This window comes from Hesperophylax consimilis, chromosome 15, assembly GCF_061612785.1.
Source record: "Hesperophylax consimilis isolate HC1 chromosome 15, BYU_Hcon_1.0, whole genome shotgun sequence".
Taxonomy (NCBI): Eukaryota; Metazoa; Arthropoda; class Insecta; order Trichoptera; family Limnephilidae; genus Hesperophylax; species Hesperophylax consimilis.
This window is the reverse complement of record NC_142850.1, coordinates 21,652,355-21,670,524: the sequence shown is the minus strand read 5'-3', so window position 1 is coordinate 21,670,524 and position 18,170 is coordinate 21,652,355. Positions and strand designations below refer to the sequence as shown.

General features: G+C 33.9%; 1 protein-coding gene across 1 annotated transcript in view; it reads left to right on the top strand.

The window, feature by feature from the left end:
• The first annotated feature begins 6,267 nt into the window (after window positions 1–6,267).
• The window catches only part of Cht5 (Chitinase 5), a 47,690-nt gene continuing 35,787 nt past the window's right edge, over window positions 6,268–18,170 (top strand). Inside the window, exon 1 of the mRNA XM_089640335.1 lies at window positions 6,268–6,291. The gene's annotated coding sequence lies outside the window, so the exon portion shown is untranslated. The remainder of the gene's footprint in view (window positions 6,292–18,170) is intronic.

The following is an 18,170-nucleotide window of genomic DNA, read 5'->3' as shown; positions in this document are numbered from 1 at the left end:
AGAACCGACCGATATGTTATTTCATAGGAAATTGGTTCATTATACATACAATAATTTTTTTAAACGTGGGATTTTCGATTTGCTGCGAAAACGACATGTTCACGCGGGGCAACGTTGATGACAGTTGTCTTACCATCCAGCAGTGGTTTCTCGTGGCTTTTGAGTTTGATAAAATGCTAAGTATGAAAAATTCGACATTATTGATGGTTTTTAGTCCAAAAGAATTCTTATTTTTCGAAAATTCGTTTTTCCGGAAATTTAAGTTTGTCTATTTTGGGCTTCAACATCAATAATGCCATTTTTTGTAACATTAACACTCATTAAAACTCTAGTACACCAAAAAGTCACGAGCCGCCACTGCCAACCAGTGGCGGCATAGCATCATAATGAAGTTGTAGCCAGTTGGAACCGGTTCGTAATGTGCTGGTTTAAATATTAAAACTACACATATCGAAAATCTAAAATCATTTCTACACATTTTTAATGCAATGATCAGAATCAGAAAAATAAACTTCAAATCTTGCACACATTTTAAATGTATCCATGGTGTGGAAAATACCCATGAAAAAACCCTAAATGTGTAGCTATATATTCTGAAATCCTAATTATTTGCTCGAATCCTAAGCTCAATGAGTTTACTAAATATGTGGTTTCGCCTAGGTGGTTAGGCACTAAAACTTTAGAGACTAATCTGAGCTGCAAACAGAATATCCACAAAAAAAAGCACGCAAAATTCTCTAGTTTTTCAAGCAATCTAAAAAGTTGATAGTATTAGATCACACACACAACACACACCTGAGCTGAAAATAAATAAATAATAATAAATAGATAAATAAAAATTTTAAATTCAATGATAAAATGAAAACCTAAAAGACGAAAATAATTAATAATGTGTCCAAAAAACTACCACATTGAGTTTCCATAGAATCATTGTGGGAACAGCAAAACTAAAGAAGTTTTAAAGCTTTTAAGGATATCAAGCAGTGCATGTATCAGCATTTTTAGGTCAATCAATAGTTTGTACTCCCAGATCGTTGTTTCTCCAGTTTAACTGTTTTTTTTTTACGATATAACCTTACATTTAAAACTACCGAACTTCATCCGAGCTACAATTAATTTTCTCCAAAATGTTTTCACTCATTGACATATTAGAAGTAAATGGCAAGCAATTAATTGTATGCCAGTCTTATTAGATTAGATGGGTATGAATTTAAAAGCCTCATTGCTTGCGGTGGAAGTAGTTTGTTTAACTCACAATTGTTTTGATGACCACAAAATGGCTGAAAAAGCTGTGACAATTTCGTAACGCGAGATTTCACCGTTCGAAAGTTATAGCTACTTCAGATAAACAAACAGAACTCTGCTTTATAGTTATACAAGGTTTTAACAATAAACACCCTTTTGCGGTCATCCCGAAGCAGATAATTTGAAAATAAACATAAAGTAAAACGTCTTCTACAGTACTTTTATCAGAGTTCCTGACTAACCTGTTTCCAGCATGGCAGTGGATTACATCGTTAATTATATCTTTTTTTCCTTTTTTGCTTTGAAGAATGCAGAACTGCACGATTAAAACGTGCTTTTTGGATCAAGGTACAGTTACCTATATGTTATTGTTATCGAGTCTTCTGGTCACCTGCAACAGTTTATGATGTTCTTACGAATTTGGAATAAGTCAATCTGAAACGAGATTTCAAGAATATCCGCAGATTTGACTGGAATAGAAGCGGTATTTTTTAAACACTTCACACATATGGCGCTATTTAGTCTCTTATCTTCTCAGTATTCCGACTTGGTAGTTTCATGATATTGTCTTCAATCTTGTTAAAGTTGGGGAAATATAATTTATTAGTTATCGGGCATTTGAAACTTGTAATCGTATTCTTTTGACTCCTGCCAAACAATACGCCACCACGAATCTGTTTGCTTTTGAAACTGCTGCTGCAAGTATTTTATCGGCACAGTTAGTTACAATAAGGTATTTTCATACATTCGTATTTTCGTATGAATACCAACAGCGGTGCAAGGCGGTGGGTCGAGAGAGTCCGGCTGGATAGGTGTAAGAGTCTCCCTCAACTAGGTCCGCCACGCATCTGGTAGAAAGTTTGATTCTTTCATGCATTAGTATTTCTTAATTGGTGACTCATTTCATTGCTGGGACTTTTAGCATTCTACTTTATTTCTACATTTCAATTGCATTCAACTGTTTTTAGTTGCTCGTGTCTAGGTTCATGCTTTCATTCTGTTGAAAATTGTGGTGAACGTAATATAACACCGCGCAATTCTCAAAGTAACTCCAAAGTTCACCATAGAAGATAAGCTGGCAATAAATTACGAAATCATTGATTCGTGAGATAAGATTAGTCGTCCAGCGCAATATGGTTTTAAAATCTTTTAAAGCTATCTCTCAATCCGTCTCAAATGACAGAAAAAAATGTAAAAGTAAATAGAAGGGACAAGTCAAGACCTCCCTAGAAGTAATGACAACTATAACGTTTCTTCACTTGGTCAGTGACAGAAAAAGTTATTTTCACTCATCCCAAAAAATCATGGTTTTGTCTTGAGTTGACCAGTCTACTCTTTTTTTACGATGGTGAATACTTAGTTTTCACAATTGTTGAGTATTGATTGTGGAAGAACGGTTTTTCACTCGCCATAATGCAAGAAAAGGATGCTTTAGAGTAAGTAGGAAAATCAAGAGTACAGATAATAATTTTGAATAAATTATTTATTAATTTGGACGTAATATATTTTGCTGCGCGTTACTCATATAATCTACGGATACCTTTATTATTTAAAATTGGGTTCTTGACTTGCTTAAATTTTGGTGTTATTTTGAACATGGGGTTATTGTATTGGAGATTGGCTGGAGGGTGGGTAATTGGTTGCATTTTTAATTTAGCAACCACAAATTTTGATGGCTCCATCACAAACCTTGGTTCCAAAACAAAACCCTTTCATGAGAGTTGGAGATTATTCCATTAATCCATATTTTAGGAAAGTAATTTTTAAAGGTCTTCCTTCTAATTGCTTCAAATGAATTCAGTTTTCATGGAGGAAATGACACTGCTTCAGCCAATACATTAATATTATATCCGGTAATTAATTAAAGTTTGTAATTTCTTACAAACTTTAATCTTCTTCGTCTTTTATTTATTATTCGAGTTGTTATTTTTTTTACCCATTTGCTCTTTTTTCTACTCTCCTCTGTTCGCCATTATTCGCACGGTTTCAAACCTAACTTTATTAAAAGTAATTTCATTGTCTTTTGCATTGCGTAGAAAAATATCTCACGCCCAAGTGCACAGGGTAAGTATAGATTATTCATCATTCACATTGTATCAACAATAACAGTAATTTATTTTCTAGTTCAAGGCTAGAGATTTATTGAGTCATTCATAGTCTATGGCGAGAGTTGACTACACTTCTTTACATGAAACCTATATTTCTCCTCTAAACAGTGTTAGCCACGGCAATGTCTGGATTTGCAAAAAGTTGTGCTTGGCTTACTAGGAGTATTTCTTTGAAGAGTCGTCATTGATTTAAGATTCATAAATCTGGAACAAGTCCGCTGGGACGGACATGTAGCAAGAATGGAAGGTAGGCCACCTCCAAAAACTAAACGAAGTAATGTTGGGAGAGACCTAAACCAGGATGGCTGAACAGAAATAATAATCATCACCGATGATGATCATAAAACATTAAATATTCTGAAAACAATTTCACGTGTCAAAAACTAACATTTTGCTAACAAAATGAATTTAGTTCCCGTGTCCAAAAAACGTTCAATTTTTCAAAAAAAATACTTGAAAAACTACAATAAAAACTGAAATGGTTTGAACATGCCTGATTTTTTAGCGGCGCATACCACTTGTTTATGCTTTGAATATAATTTAAGGTTATTTGGATAAATTTAAATATTTAATATCAAATTCCTTGTTGGTTCACTTTAGAAGTGAATCACACAAAGTTTGATGGACACTGCTGTACATGTACTATACGACATACATATTCATCAAAGTGTGTAATTATCTACCTTTGTACACAAATAAATATTGTCAGCACGCATCATAATAATATAATATGCATATTGATCGTTGTTAAGATTTATAAGGAGATTTACCACTGTTCGTCTGTTTACTACTGGTATCTAGTAGAAAATAAAGCGTGGCTTTAAAATCAGTTATAAAGAAAATGTATAATCTATAGGTAGTATTTATATTGAGTTGGTCTCATATGGAGGTATGTCATAGAAGTGTGTCATCTGTCGCCGAGCTGCGACTAAACTGCACGGACTGTCAAAGTGGTTGAGCCAATGAAAGTTATGCGTTTGGTGTGTAGATAGAAAAAGAGGTGGGGCCCCGCTGGGCGTAGATGCGATTTGCATTTGGTACATGATATTGGCGACACTTTGAACGCAATGTTTCATACTAATAATGGTTCATGACCCAACTTCCTTGTTTATATTATTATTTATGGACGGTTTTCTATGCCTTGCTCTATCTTATAGATGGCCATAGAATGTGGTCTGTAGAATTTTGTAGTTATATTCTAAGAATGCGAGTGTGGTTTCAGACCATAAAAATCATCAGTTCTACCTTAGAATCGTGACCTCTTCAATTAGACTGATGAACTTTGTTGCTCTAATCTAATTCATCAGATGTTTTTTTATTAATTTTGTACATATTTTGAGCTTTTTCAGCGAGTTATTTTTGAGGATCCTGAGCGAAGGGTTTTTAAAAAAAAATAAAGAATTACATTGCATTCAATTTTATTATTTTTTGACTGAGTAAGTTTTAATCATTTTAATTACCTATTGGTGTAATAACTGAGTTTTTATAAATGGATTGTTCTCACGTAAGCGATAACATCTGTACGAACCCAGTATAAATAAATAATTGACAGGAACCATCGAGGCATACCTTGATGGCCTCATTGGTCGAGAGGCTAACATTTTCGACTACGAATTTGGAGGTCGCGGGCTCGAATACCGTCGTGTGAAAAAATATATGTCTAGTGAATTTGCGACACGGTCCGGAGTTGTATGTACTATCACCATGGTGAAAAACTACCATTCAGAACCGTCGCTAGAAATAGCTTTAGATGTGTTTGGTGGCCAGATTATAAGAGTCAGGTACATCCAATCCTTCCTCCTCCCCATCTCCTTCCCAACTCCACTCCGAGCCACATAACATACTTACAATTGGGACTCGTGTGCGGTATTTACTTAGAGTAAGGGTAGGTATTTGTGTAAAAATATATATTGTAACCAAAGATTTTTTTGAATCTTCCATTACTATAAAACATTTTTTTTAATGAATCCAACACAGCTTTGCTATTTCCTCGTTGTTAATTATACTACTCATATCAAAAAGTTTTAATGAAGAGAGTGTCATTAAATCTTTATTAGAATTTTCGGATATATTTTTTAATCTTATTTATGTTTTCAGCTCGACATGAAAGGGAATATTAATGAAGGGGTACTTACATCGTACAGTCAACTCAAATGATAATTAATAATAAATCATATTTTAACTTATACTCCTAAGTAGATACCTTATAATTATTTATGGTAGTAAAGGGTGCCCCACCTCATTGGCTTGGCTTCTAACTTTGTACCACTGTTAGGTATGCTTAAGGATTAATCATAATTTGAACAAACGCTTACACGGGCCGAGAACTGGTAGTTAAAAAGATCGTTATATGAAATGACAAAGGTCATAATTTTTTTTTTAACTGCCATGGGTATATTATTATGTGAAATGTGTCGGGGATTCAAACAACTAGGTCTCGACACACTTTACTTTGTAGGCGTCCAAAATAGGAACTAACGCACGAACGAAACATTTTTAAAATCCATGTTTTGTGTTCACAAAATCTACACTTGCGACCCTCCGAATGCAGACTTATTTATGTCATACGACGGAATATTTTATTTCATTGATCTGTTATCGATAAAATGCATTCGTCCAAAATTAACGTCAGTCGAAAAAGCTGTCACTTCTGTAAATAAGTGGTTCAGGAATAGAGCAAAATCATTTTTATCAATCAGGTTTGAAATTTTTCTCATGAAATTATGATAAATTCTGCGTCTTCCTTTTTCCTTATTGTACCGGCGTTCGTCTTCTCTCTCACGCGTTCGAATGCCGTTTGTTTTTTTTTAAATACATTTCGTTCGACACAAAGCGATATTATTTAGTATGCATAATGTATTGTTTATATAAAAGGTAAGGGCCTGTGAGATTTTCGCTTATTCCTCGACGGCGTTCGGCGGAGGCGCATGTGAAAATCGTAAGTGCAAAAAACTCTATTTATTTTCAAATAACAACAACAAATATTTTAAAATACATCGCACGTCGCGTCCTATATTCAAATATTTGGAATTCGAACGTGACTCTATGTCGCCTATAATATTGTATACGGCCTGTCTGGTCTAGGTAGGTACCTGCCCATGTTATTAATCGGTGTTTTTAAGTACCTACTCGTACCTACGCAATGACATTCAGTAGTCCAATTTTGTTTGAAGTTGATCTACCTGTTTTTTAAAGTCATAGTTAATTCGAATTCTAGATTCAAATATTTTTTCATCTGATTGACTTATATTCGATTTATGCGGGATATTGGAAATTGAAAAAAAAGTTTAATGTTTTTTCGTGATGTTTTGAAGCATCTTAAATAGTTGCGTGTGGAAAATTATGATTTGACGTTTGATATTTGCGTTATCTAAACGTAAGCCGGTTAGTTCTGTGAATTTTAGTGATTGATTTTATGTTATCATTATTATGTCGTAAATTATTAAGTGTGTTTGTATTGATAACAAATCTTTCGTCTGAAAACAATACTAAGCTGTTTTTATTGGCTTTTTCCGTAGCCCCGTAGTCCCATAAGTCTTTTGAATATTTTTCTATCAATATATTGGCCGAGCTCGGACAGTTTTTCTTCGAATATAAAAAATATATTATGGTCTTCGCAGCAGCGATCAGTGTATTCGAAAAGGCCCCTTTTACGGCAACAACCATATTTACTATAAATCGAACTTTAAATGTTTATGTTTGGATTGAATTTTTTTTCTTGTTTATTCCAGACCTCGGGGAGGGTGGTGCAATCCCACGACCTCCAAATTATACATAGAATATATAAATGGAAGATAAAAAATATTGTAATGTATCATAGTAAACGAAAACAAAATATAATAATACAAAAAAAACATAATGAAACTAAATTTTTTTTTAAAAGAAAATATAATAATATTTAAAAAATAAAAAAAAAAAAATTTTGTAATCTACGATATCAGGAATTGGCTCCATCGCTTGTAGATAGGTCCCTGCCAAAAGTGCAGTGCTGCCATCACAAGACCGAAATAATCAACTCGAAACATCCTTAGTTTTCAATGCTGGTCACGCAAATAGTATAATAAAAAAGAGAGATTAATACTCCCTTACTTAGTGCAAATATAACGCGGCGCGTTAAGTTCGGAACAGTGAAAAATTTTACTTACCACGGCGTTTGTATAATAACCTTACCACACCAACGTTGAACCGGCGTAAAATAATCTAATTAATATATCCGTACATCTGTTGTAAGAATATATGTACGGCATGTATCGAAACGATGCAGATAATATAGATATTTTCTTCCATAGATATTAACGATCATTATATTGTTTGCTATCCCTTCGAAATGTTGGTCAATTACACTATAGAAAACAAATATAGCCACCCTCCACTGCATGGAACAATTGCACGAAATGGTTATTTGGCTGACTAACACTAATTGAGAACCTTTTTAAAGTTAACAATATACCTGTCTGCTTTAAAATATCACACAAAAACTTTACCCAGTGCAACGTCTTACAAACGCCTGAACAGCCAGTGCCTATTTTCCTACATACTATTTCATTAAATTAAACAATTGACATTATTCAATTCAAACATTTTCTGAGAAAGGGAAAAACGTTCCAATCGAAATACAATCCTTTTATCCAATGATATAATGTACCTTATTTAGACACATTCTACTAGATACTAGATACAAGCATAAATACTGCACTTTTTGAAAAGCACCAAAAGACACATTATAATAAATAAAGTGTTCAATGGGAATTTAATGTAAGTAAGAGTATATTATTTCGAATATTGTTACCCAAGAATAGAAAGGTCACTTAAGTTTTCGAGATGATTCATGCATGTTTGTATTTGTTCTACTAGCCGGTCTAAATTATGTAGCTAAAAATGCTTGAACCGTATCAAATAATGTCAACATCGTATTGTATATGATTAATGCTTCATTATTCCTTTTTCTTAATTCGAATTAAAGCAATCGATTATTTTACCATCTCCGAGAGAATGGAAATATTAACATCACTATAGAGTATTACATAGTTACCATTTTTTTCCATCAATCACTTCCCACTTAAAATCGGCCAACTAAAATTTTAGATGTCCTTTAAAATATTTTGTGGTGGGTTTTCCTGTTCCATGTTTGACTACATCGACAAAACCACATCATAGTCAGATAAACATGTATACACTAAACACATACCTAATATTTTGGCAGTGTTAATACAAAAAACCACATAGATTAGTAATCAATAATGACTAAATAACAAGGGTGGTCCATGTCTTTTTTACAATAAATTTAACGACGATAATCTGGTCACCAAAATATGGATAGAGCCATTTCATGCAACGTCCGAATGGTGGTCCTTTACGACTTTCACCAAGGCGATACTGAGAGTATCTAACACCATGTGCGACTCTTTGTATGAATAATTTTTCTCTCAACACTTTCCCTGTCACATCCTTGTCATAATAGATTGCTAAATGAGACTTTGAATTTGAAAATTTGAATGACTACAAAGGCAATGTCTAATAACTTCTATTCTACATCATCAATGTAGAACTAACACTGCAAATATTACTGGGATTTTCCATTTTATTCGGAATATTAGTTTTAATATAATAATTAGAATAATATAACATTACCAACGTATTATAAATAAATCATTTCCAAATGCATCAAAGGTTGCTTGATGCCATTTGTATTGCAGTATATTCAAATCTCCCAGTGGAAAATAAACTTCAAGCTACGTCACGAGTTTCCAACCAATCACCGCTCTACTCTCTCGATGAGCGAACATTTCTACGAACCTTTTTCCCTCCAAGCGGCCAAATTCACAAAAAAAGTTTTTAACAATATAATATTATGATTCAATAGATGTTTTCAACTAAAAATCTCTTAAAATCTAAAAAGAATCTTTAACTTAAATACATGTTTCTGTTGATTTCCATTATAACTATTAATCTGAGGTTGAGTTGTATTTCAGTTTTTTGACGATTTGTAGCTTAAATCTTATAATTTCTTCGTAAATTTTAAATCTATTGCGCAATACTTTTACGCAAATTTCACTAGCAGTAAAATCATTATCATGCTAAACTTTAAATCCATCTAAATTTCTGTACTTTCTTTGCTGTGGCGGATTTCTCAAAAGTGCGTTTTTGCAGCGAAATCAGATATAAAGGTTAGATATTGCGACAAGCTTGCATTAAAATTTTACCACACTTTAAAAAGTGCGTTATTCATATTCCGAGCCAATAAAACCACCCGTACTTATTAAAACTGCCGTAGAGCAAGTCCAAAATGTATCCCATACGTGCATTATAGTCCAGTCAGCCTGTGTCGTAGAACACCATTTAGACCAACTAAATAGTATAAAGCTAATTTTTTCCCCATCGACTACTACTATTTAGACAAGTGTTTAGAAAAAAGTCCCCGCCCCTACCCCCCTTGCTTCCCCCCTATGCCCCCCCAAACATGAAAAGTGTAAGGGTTTCGTAAATCGCGTCTATCTCAATTATTAAACAACATATCGGATTGAAATTTTTTTTATTCTCTTTGCTGTAACATTTTCTGCAAAAAAAGTTCAGTTAACTTTCGTCGTAACTTTTACCGTTTGTTTGTAATTCGTATGATAAGCTAAAAATTTGTATTTTTTTTGGCACATAATTTTATATTTTGTCACAGAACTTTTCAGGCCGACATTTTATGAAAAAATATTTCCTACAAAAGTTGTAGCCCCTGTTATTACCTTTAAAATAATATATTTTAATGTGTACTTTATGGCTAGAAAACGCCAAATATCAACCGTGAAAGTCGGGATGTGACATCAGAGTGTACTGGCCTTGAGGAGGGGGTTTCGGGTTGTTGCATGCAGAGTGACTGATGTCAAGGCCATAAATAGGTCAGTTACGGAAACCCGCCAGACAGAAAGGGTCGCGTCGCGAGAGTCCGTGTTTCGCAGTGACCAACCACTTTTCCTGAAAGCAGTAGACATTGTTGCAAGTTCTTCTACAGAAAGTGAAATATCTGGAGTAATCGTCAGACTAGGCGGATTCCATCTTCTAATGAGTTTCCTTGGTTGCTTAGGAAAGTTTATGGAAGGTAGTGGAATCGAAGAAATGTGGACCTCTGTTTATGGAAAATCAACGATTCCTCACCTTATGTCAGGACATGCTTACGCAAGGTCTTATAGAGCTCACACGATGACCCAGGCAGCTTTGATGTTACTGCTATTCGAGGAATGTTCATCTCTTAAAGAAATGATTACAAACGACTTTAATGATATTCATATCCAAACAATTAACAAACAAACAACTGTTGAAGACGCCATGAGAGAGTGTAAAACAAATGAAATAATGACAAGACTAGAAGAAGTGTATGAAGATTTGGTTAAAACTAGTAGAACTTCAAAACTGTGGCTACAAGAGTTTAAATTAGTGAATTTGGCTCTAGACTTTATTCTGGCAGAGAGAATCGGCGATTGGAATTTGCACATTAATACAGTCAAGCAAATGATACCGTATTTCCATGCTGCTGGACATTTGCTCTACGCCAAATCCGCACACATATACTTACAACAAATGTTGAGTCTACAATCGAAGATGTCAAATGAAGACTTCGAAAGGTTCGTCAATAAAGGTTTTTTTACAGTTCGGCGTACAGATGGATTTTTTATCGGTATCTGGACGGACATGACCATAGAGTAGACATTAATGCGATCATCAAAATCCATAGGTGGCCTTACTCATGGACGATGATTAAGCGAGAGGACGCTAATCAAGTTCATTGCTTGCGCTCCTGCATCCCTACAAATTTGTGAGGCTTTCGAGAAGTTCTCTGGCTGCTTGACTCAGTTTAACGAACAGCACACTGAACTTAGATGCAGTAGAAGAGAAAGGGACTTGCAAGATATTAATAAATTTCTCGGGTGGCTGCGTATCCATAATCCTTTCCGACAGAGCAACGATTTAATTTCTTTATCCCCTGGTCTAGTAGTGACAAGTTCGAGTGTAAACTGTGATGAAGCGTATGATGTAGGAATGAAATGCTTGAAAGACATCGAAGGAAATAATTTTGCAGATGTTAAATTGAAAAGAAAAAATAAAGTTTAAACTATAGGCTCCGTAGTAAGTGGTATAAATGTGAGATCTGAAGAAGTGCCAATTAATCCTGATCAGCTGTTTAATAGGGTTATATGTATGTCTCAAGGAACAAATAATCTCAAACAATACTTCAACTATGAACTTAGCCCATACCCTTTGTCTTTATTTGAAAACAATAAAATGATAAGAAAGGGAACTAAATCAAGTCTTATGAAAATATTTGAAAAGTGGACAGTTAGCAACGAAGTTTTTAAAAATTTGCTCCCAAAAATATATGTAGTAGATGGAGGGTATCTTTTGCACAGTGTTATTTGGCCTGACAAAGTAACATATAGCAGCATCATAGAGAAGTATGTTGATACTGTAATGAAACGGTATGGGAAAGATTGTCATGTTGTGTTCGATGGGTATCCTGACTATCCCACCACAAAAGGGGTCGAAAATATGCGGAGAAGTAAAAAAACATCTCTAGAAATGAAATTCAACGTTAATATGGAATGCTCTGTGAAGCAAAATGAATTTTTGGCAAATCCAAAAAACAAAAGCCAGCTTATTGAACAGCTCTCTCAGAAGCTTAATGAAGCAAACATTCCAACCATTGTGGCGGAGGAAGATGCAGATACTAAAGTGGTCGGAAGAGCAATAGATGTCTCCCAGATTCAAAGTGGGAGGCCTGTAGTTGTTGTCGGACAAGATACTGATCTTTTCGTTCTATTGTTAGGGCTACCACAGTGTCAAAATGTGCAACTATTCTTTCACAAACCCTCTGGCACACCATCAACGTATGACATCAGCAAGATTCGTGAAGAGATTGGTGATATGAAGGATGTGGTATTATTTTTGCATGCTATCACAGGATGTGATACCACATCTTATTTATTCGGCAAAGGCAAAATTAACGCGTACAAATTGCTAAGTTCATCAAATGATCTCCGCACAAAAGTTTTACAGTTTTATGAAAAACAGGCAGACAAAAATATTCTCAAAGAGGTAGGAGAGGCTTTTGTCTTGAAACTATATGGATGCACAAGGTCTGCAAGTCTGAATGACAGTAGATATTCAATGTACCTTAAAGCTGTTGCAAAAATGTCATTAAAATCCAAATTTAAAATGGCGTCCCTCCCTCCAACATCTGATGCTGCTGAACAACACGCCTATCGAACATACTATCAGATTCAAAAATGGATTGGAGATAAGGAAATCAGCGCTACGGACTGGGGATGGATTTTAACAGACAACATGCTGTACCCAGTGCACTCAAAAAAACCACCGGCACCTGAAGAAGTTATAAACTTAGTTTCCTGCAACTGCAAAAAGGCTTGCAAAAATAATTGTAGCTGCTTTAAAGCATCACTTGATTGCACAGAAATGTGCGGGAGCTGTGGTGGATCATGCAGCAATGTAACTTTGGTTGAAGTCGAGGAAAATGAAGAACCTCTCATGGAAGTTTAGGATATGATCAAATTAAGATACCGCAATTATTTTGTTCTAAAATAACATCTTTAAAAAATATTACATGCATTTTCAAACCAAAAACTATTTAAAATACCTATTTTCGCTGTATACAAGGACTTATTATTATTTGAAACAAATTTAAAAAGTGGGGAATTTAGGTTTCACCGAGACTCGATTAGTTTTATTTATGGAAAATGCAATAGTGTACCTTGAAGATAAAAAACACTATCACTATACAACAATATCTGCATTGCAACGCCGCGCCGGCCGGCCCCACCTCGACCGAACCCGCCATGATAATCTCGCTGGATCTCCAACAAAGTAAGTACTATTTTATATCATTTTAAAGGTAATAATAGGGGCTACAACTTTTGTAGGAAATATTTTTTCATAAAATGTCGGCCTGAAAAGTTCTGTGACAAAATGTAAAATTATGTGCCAAAAAATATACAAATTTTTACCTTATCATATGAATTACAAACAAACGGTAAAAGTTACGACGAAAGTTAACTGAACTTTTTTTGTAGAAAACGTTACAGCAAAGAGAATAAAAAAAATTGCAATCCGATATGTTGTTTGGTAATTGAGATAGACGCGATTTACGAAACCCTTACACTTTTCATGATTTGGGGGGCACAGGGGGGGAGGCAAGAGGGGTAGGGGCGGGGACTTTTTGCTAAACACTTGTCTAGATGATAGTAGTCGATGGGGAAAAAATTAGCTTTATACTATTTAGTTACATATAAAAACACAGGCTGACTGGACTATTATGATTCAGTGACTGTGGGACTTTCTGTTCTATGTAATAGTTCGTACAAATCACACATTTTTGTCGCTACAGAGGTAAACCTGCATGAGTGCAAACCTTATCGATCTGTAACTCTAATATTTGTTGGATAAGTGTTTTGCAAGAATTATTTTTTCTTTTAATACCGTGTTTTGCTAAAAATAAGATAATTACTGAAGATGTTACTTTTTTTATATTAATACAAACTAACAGATCCTAGCTTCAATTGTGATTTTAGTATTTATAAAAAAACACACAACAGAAACGGCGCAAGGCGCGAGTAAAATTTTTGGTGCCCCTTGCAAAAAATCAAACATTTGTATTTTTGTGAGGCGCTTTTTTTATGAAAAATGAGCTTAAGTGTAGGTATTATCGGCGCCTTAGCGCCTTAGAAATTAGGCGCCCGGATCGGAGTGCTTTAATGGCGCCCGCGCAGGGCCGGCGCTGCCGGGTGACATCTGTAGTGTAAAGTGTGTGCATGTGTGAATGCGTTTGTATGTGAAGACATTATAATCATTATCCAAATACGCCTTAATGAATAGCCAAATTATGTATTGTTATGCTAAGTCGCTAATCTCTGGTGCAGTGATAAGATCAAATTTCTTTAATTTTTAAATTAAATAAATAAGCCTTAACTCTCTGACAGAAGGATTTTCACTGACTCAATATTTATATATATAAAATTCTTAATGACGCGAGTCAAAATTTTAGTAAAAATTTCTTGCATTGAAAAGCTTTCGGATTCCACTACGTAATACTAGAAGTATTTCAGTGCAGAAATTCTGGTACTAACTACCATATGTATTCCTCATTGCCCAGAATAATTATGGAGGGAAATAATTATACCAAGTCAGTGAACATCTTTAATTTGTCACTTAACAAATACAAAAGATTGTTACTGAGGCAGTTTAGTTATGTATAATAAATATGTACTGAATTTTTTTTCCGACTTTATGTCCGGGTTAAATCTTCCCCATAGGAAAAACTAATCCCTTCCACACACTTTTCCGCAAATGATAATCTAGTCAATCCACATTATGCAAGTGCATTATATAAGTATAATAAACACAAAACAATAAAAGAACGATAAAGAAAGATTTTTTAAATATTTATGTTGAGGGATCAGTAGGATTTATAGGCCCTGTTAGGAGTTCTACCGAGCCGAACCCTCTGATATGAAAATATCAGGAGTCGGTGAATTATTTTCCCATTTGAACTCTGGTGAGTTGACGTGTTGTTCTTGTATTGTTTTGTATTTATTTTGCTTATATAATGCACTTGCATAATGTTGATTAACTAGATGATCATTTATGGTGTGTGTGGAAGGGTTTAGTTTTTCCTATGGGGAAGATTTAACTCGGACATAAAATCGGAAAAGATATATAATAATCTAGCATGGTATAAATGAGAGTTTTTTTTTATCTCAGTTGAGTTTTAAAATCTTCGATTGAACTCCCAATAAGACAGGCCACAAGCCGCCACTGGTATCTTATATTAAAATATAATCAACCAAAACTTCAATTCCACTTAAATTTCTTCCTTCGCTTAGGTTTAGTACCCTTAAAAACTTATTCTTGTACGTGCACCATTTTATCTGGTCTCTTGAACATTACAGTATCTACCTTCCTTAAGTCTTTAATATAATTGTATGCATGACCTGAATTACTAACATGACTGTAAGTTACGTTACTTTGGTTATGGTGTAAACACCGCTGTGGGAGTGATTTCATGTAACTATACGGAGAAAACTCTGTAATACGTACTTAGTAAAATACTGTTAATTTATTAAAAATCTGGTCAATTTATATTTTTCTTGTTAAAAACGGGACTGCAGGTCTTTTACGAATGAATTGACAGAGTTCCCAACAAAGTATTAGTTAAAAGCGTATGTTTTATTAGGACTGCAGAACACGTGTTCAAAAAAATATTGCTTTCGATATTGACTTACTGGTATTATAGCATTCCGTCATTATGTTTATTAGGAAAAGAACACTTGTTCTCGATATATTCTGAAGGAATATAAATGCGAATGGTAGCAGAAGTCGGGGACGCCCGAGGAAGACATGGCACATAATCAGATACTTGAGTCGGGTCATCTCAAGAGTCAGAATAATAGAAGAGTTTGTATGAGACGATGTATGAATGTGAACGAGGCAAGAAGTGTGTGCCCTGACCGTATTTTTTGGAGTTCCGTCCTCTCTGCCTGCCCCTGCGGAGAAACGGCGTGATGGTTAGTTATTTAGTTTAGTTAGACTAATATTCTCATCAGGAAATGGGCTTGCTACCACTTTTTTAACAGGATCATTTGTACATAGAATGTAATAATAAATGCTTTATACGTTAAGCTATTAGAGTAAAGCACTAACTATACACGAACAAAAATGATCCTTTTAAAAAGGTGATAGCACGACCATTTCCTGATAAAAATATTAGTCTAACTTAAGTTTAGTTAACATAGTTAATAAATACTAATATTTTTATCAGGAAATGGGCATGCTATCACTTTTTTACAGGATCATTTTTGTCCGTTTATAGTGCAGTGCATAGAATGTTATAATGAATGTGTTGTAGGTTAAGCTATAAGAATAAAGCACTAATTTCACAGAGAAATAATAAATTATATTAATACAAGAAAACCATATTTTTTATAGGGTTTTTTTATTACGAATGCGAAGAAATGTTTATTCGTGGGGCGATCTGTGCTTAGTTTTTGTTTTATCCTTGTCAATATTAGAAATTCCACAAAAAACTTACCTCAAAAACAATATTCAAGCTTAGAACAATATTGCGGATATCTTTTTAATGATTCCCGGAATTTTCTTGTATTTTTGGTTTGATGTAATGTAAATACTGCTTTATTTTAAAACTTTTTTAAAAATAGCAAGGATGATTGTAAAACTCCTACGTAGGTAAATTTTAATTGTTCAGGTATCTTTTTTCGTTTGGCCGGTAATTTTAATAGGAGTTTATAATTTAATTTAAAATTTGAATATAAATTCGGATTGTTCTACCTCAATCTTAATGTTTATTAACAGGTGGGTTTTAAGGCCCCTTAGTAAGCGTTCAAAGATGGTTTCAAAGGGAGATATGTAAATACGAATGTTAGAGGGAGCGCGCTTAGTTAAAAAAAACGACGATAATTAAGCGAAAATGGTGAAAATATTTAATAAAACACAACACGTTTGACATAGAGCAAAAACCTCTCGACAAATGCTTTACTTGTACCATACATATATACACACATTAAATAACAGAAGAAACGTTTTTAATAATGTTCAGAGCTTATTTTGCGATTTTTTTTTCTATTTCATATAATCAGCGTTTTGGCATAACAAATGTATAGATATTATCTTCAAAAATGACTTTTTTTCTGGAACTTCTAAACTCACATATGATAGTGAGAAACTGGTTATAAATCTGTAGAAATTGGGTGTGCGGGGACGTACATAAATATTTGTCCAGTTATTAATAAAAATACCTTCAATTATTTTTAATACCTAGAAGTAATGTAAAGAATTGGGTATTTAAAAAAAAGATTTTAATTAAAATGAAGGAAAATGTCCCCAGAAAATTTTCCCGGGAAGAGATAATATTCATTATAGGTGGGTACGAATGAAAACTTTCCCGGAAAGACAAAATATGCATTATAGGTGAGTACGAATGAAAAAGATGACAAAGACAGAAATTGTATATTTTTATCGATAAGAATGAATGCAATTGAAAATGGGAAACGAAAATCTCAACTGTTTGCTGGTTAAATAAATAAAAATTAGAAGAGATAAAACAAATCATTGAAGTTTTTATTGAGAAACACACTCATTTTAATATTTTGAACAAAGGAACAAATGTTTTTTTTATACTACGTAATGTTTGTTTAGAAACACTTCCACGATAGCAAAATTATATGTATCGAATTACCAAATCCTAAGGTGGTACAGATCAGAAGAGAAAACTAGCTATTTGCAAGCATTTATTGTATATTCACTGGAAACCCAATAAAATACTACAACAGCTAAAAAGCACACGAAAATAATTATTGGTTAGATTATGTATGTTTTTTCTTATAAGCCTACGTTTTAAGCGTCCAATAATTTTGATTTCGCCTTCCAAGCACTGAGTGAAGATTACTGAAGATGGTTTGAAAGGAATATGTAAATACGAATTATAGAGCGGGAGTCCTAATATTTAAAAAAGATTATAATTAATAAGCGTAAATGATCCTAGTGAAAATATTAAATACATATATTTAAAATGAGTAAAAATCTCCCGACATATAAAAAAACACTGAATATTTTTATAATTTTATATTTTTGAAAGTATGTAATATGTCGGAAGAAATTCAGAAAGCTGGGTCTTAACTTTTCTTCAAAGTTATGTTTAGTTATGGAACCATTTTGACTGCAGTTCACGCTTTGACCTAGTCAACTTTTGCATCCAACCTCGACAGGACAATAGCCAAACTAGATACAATACCCAACACGTCATGT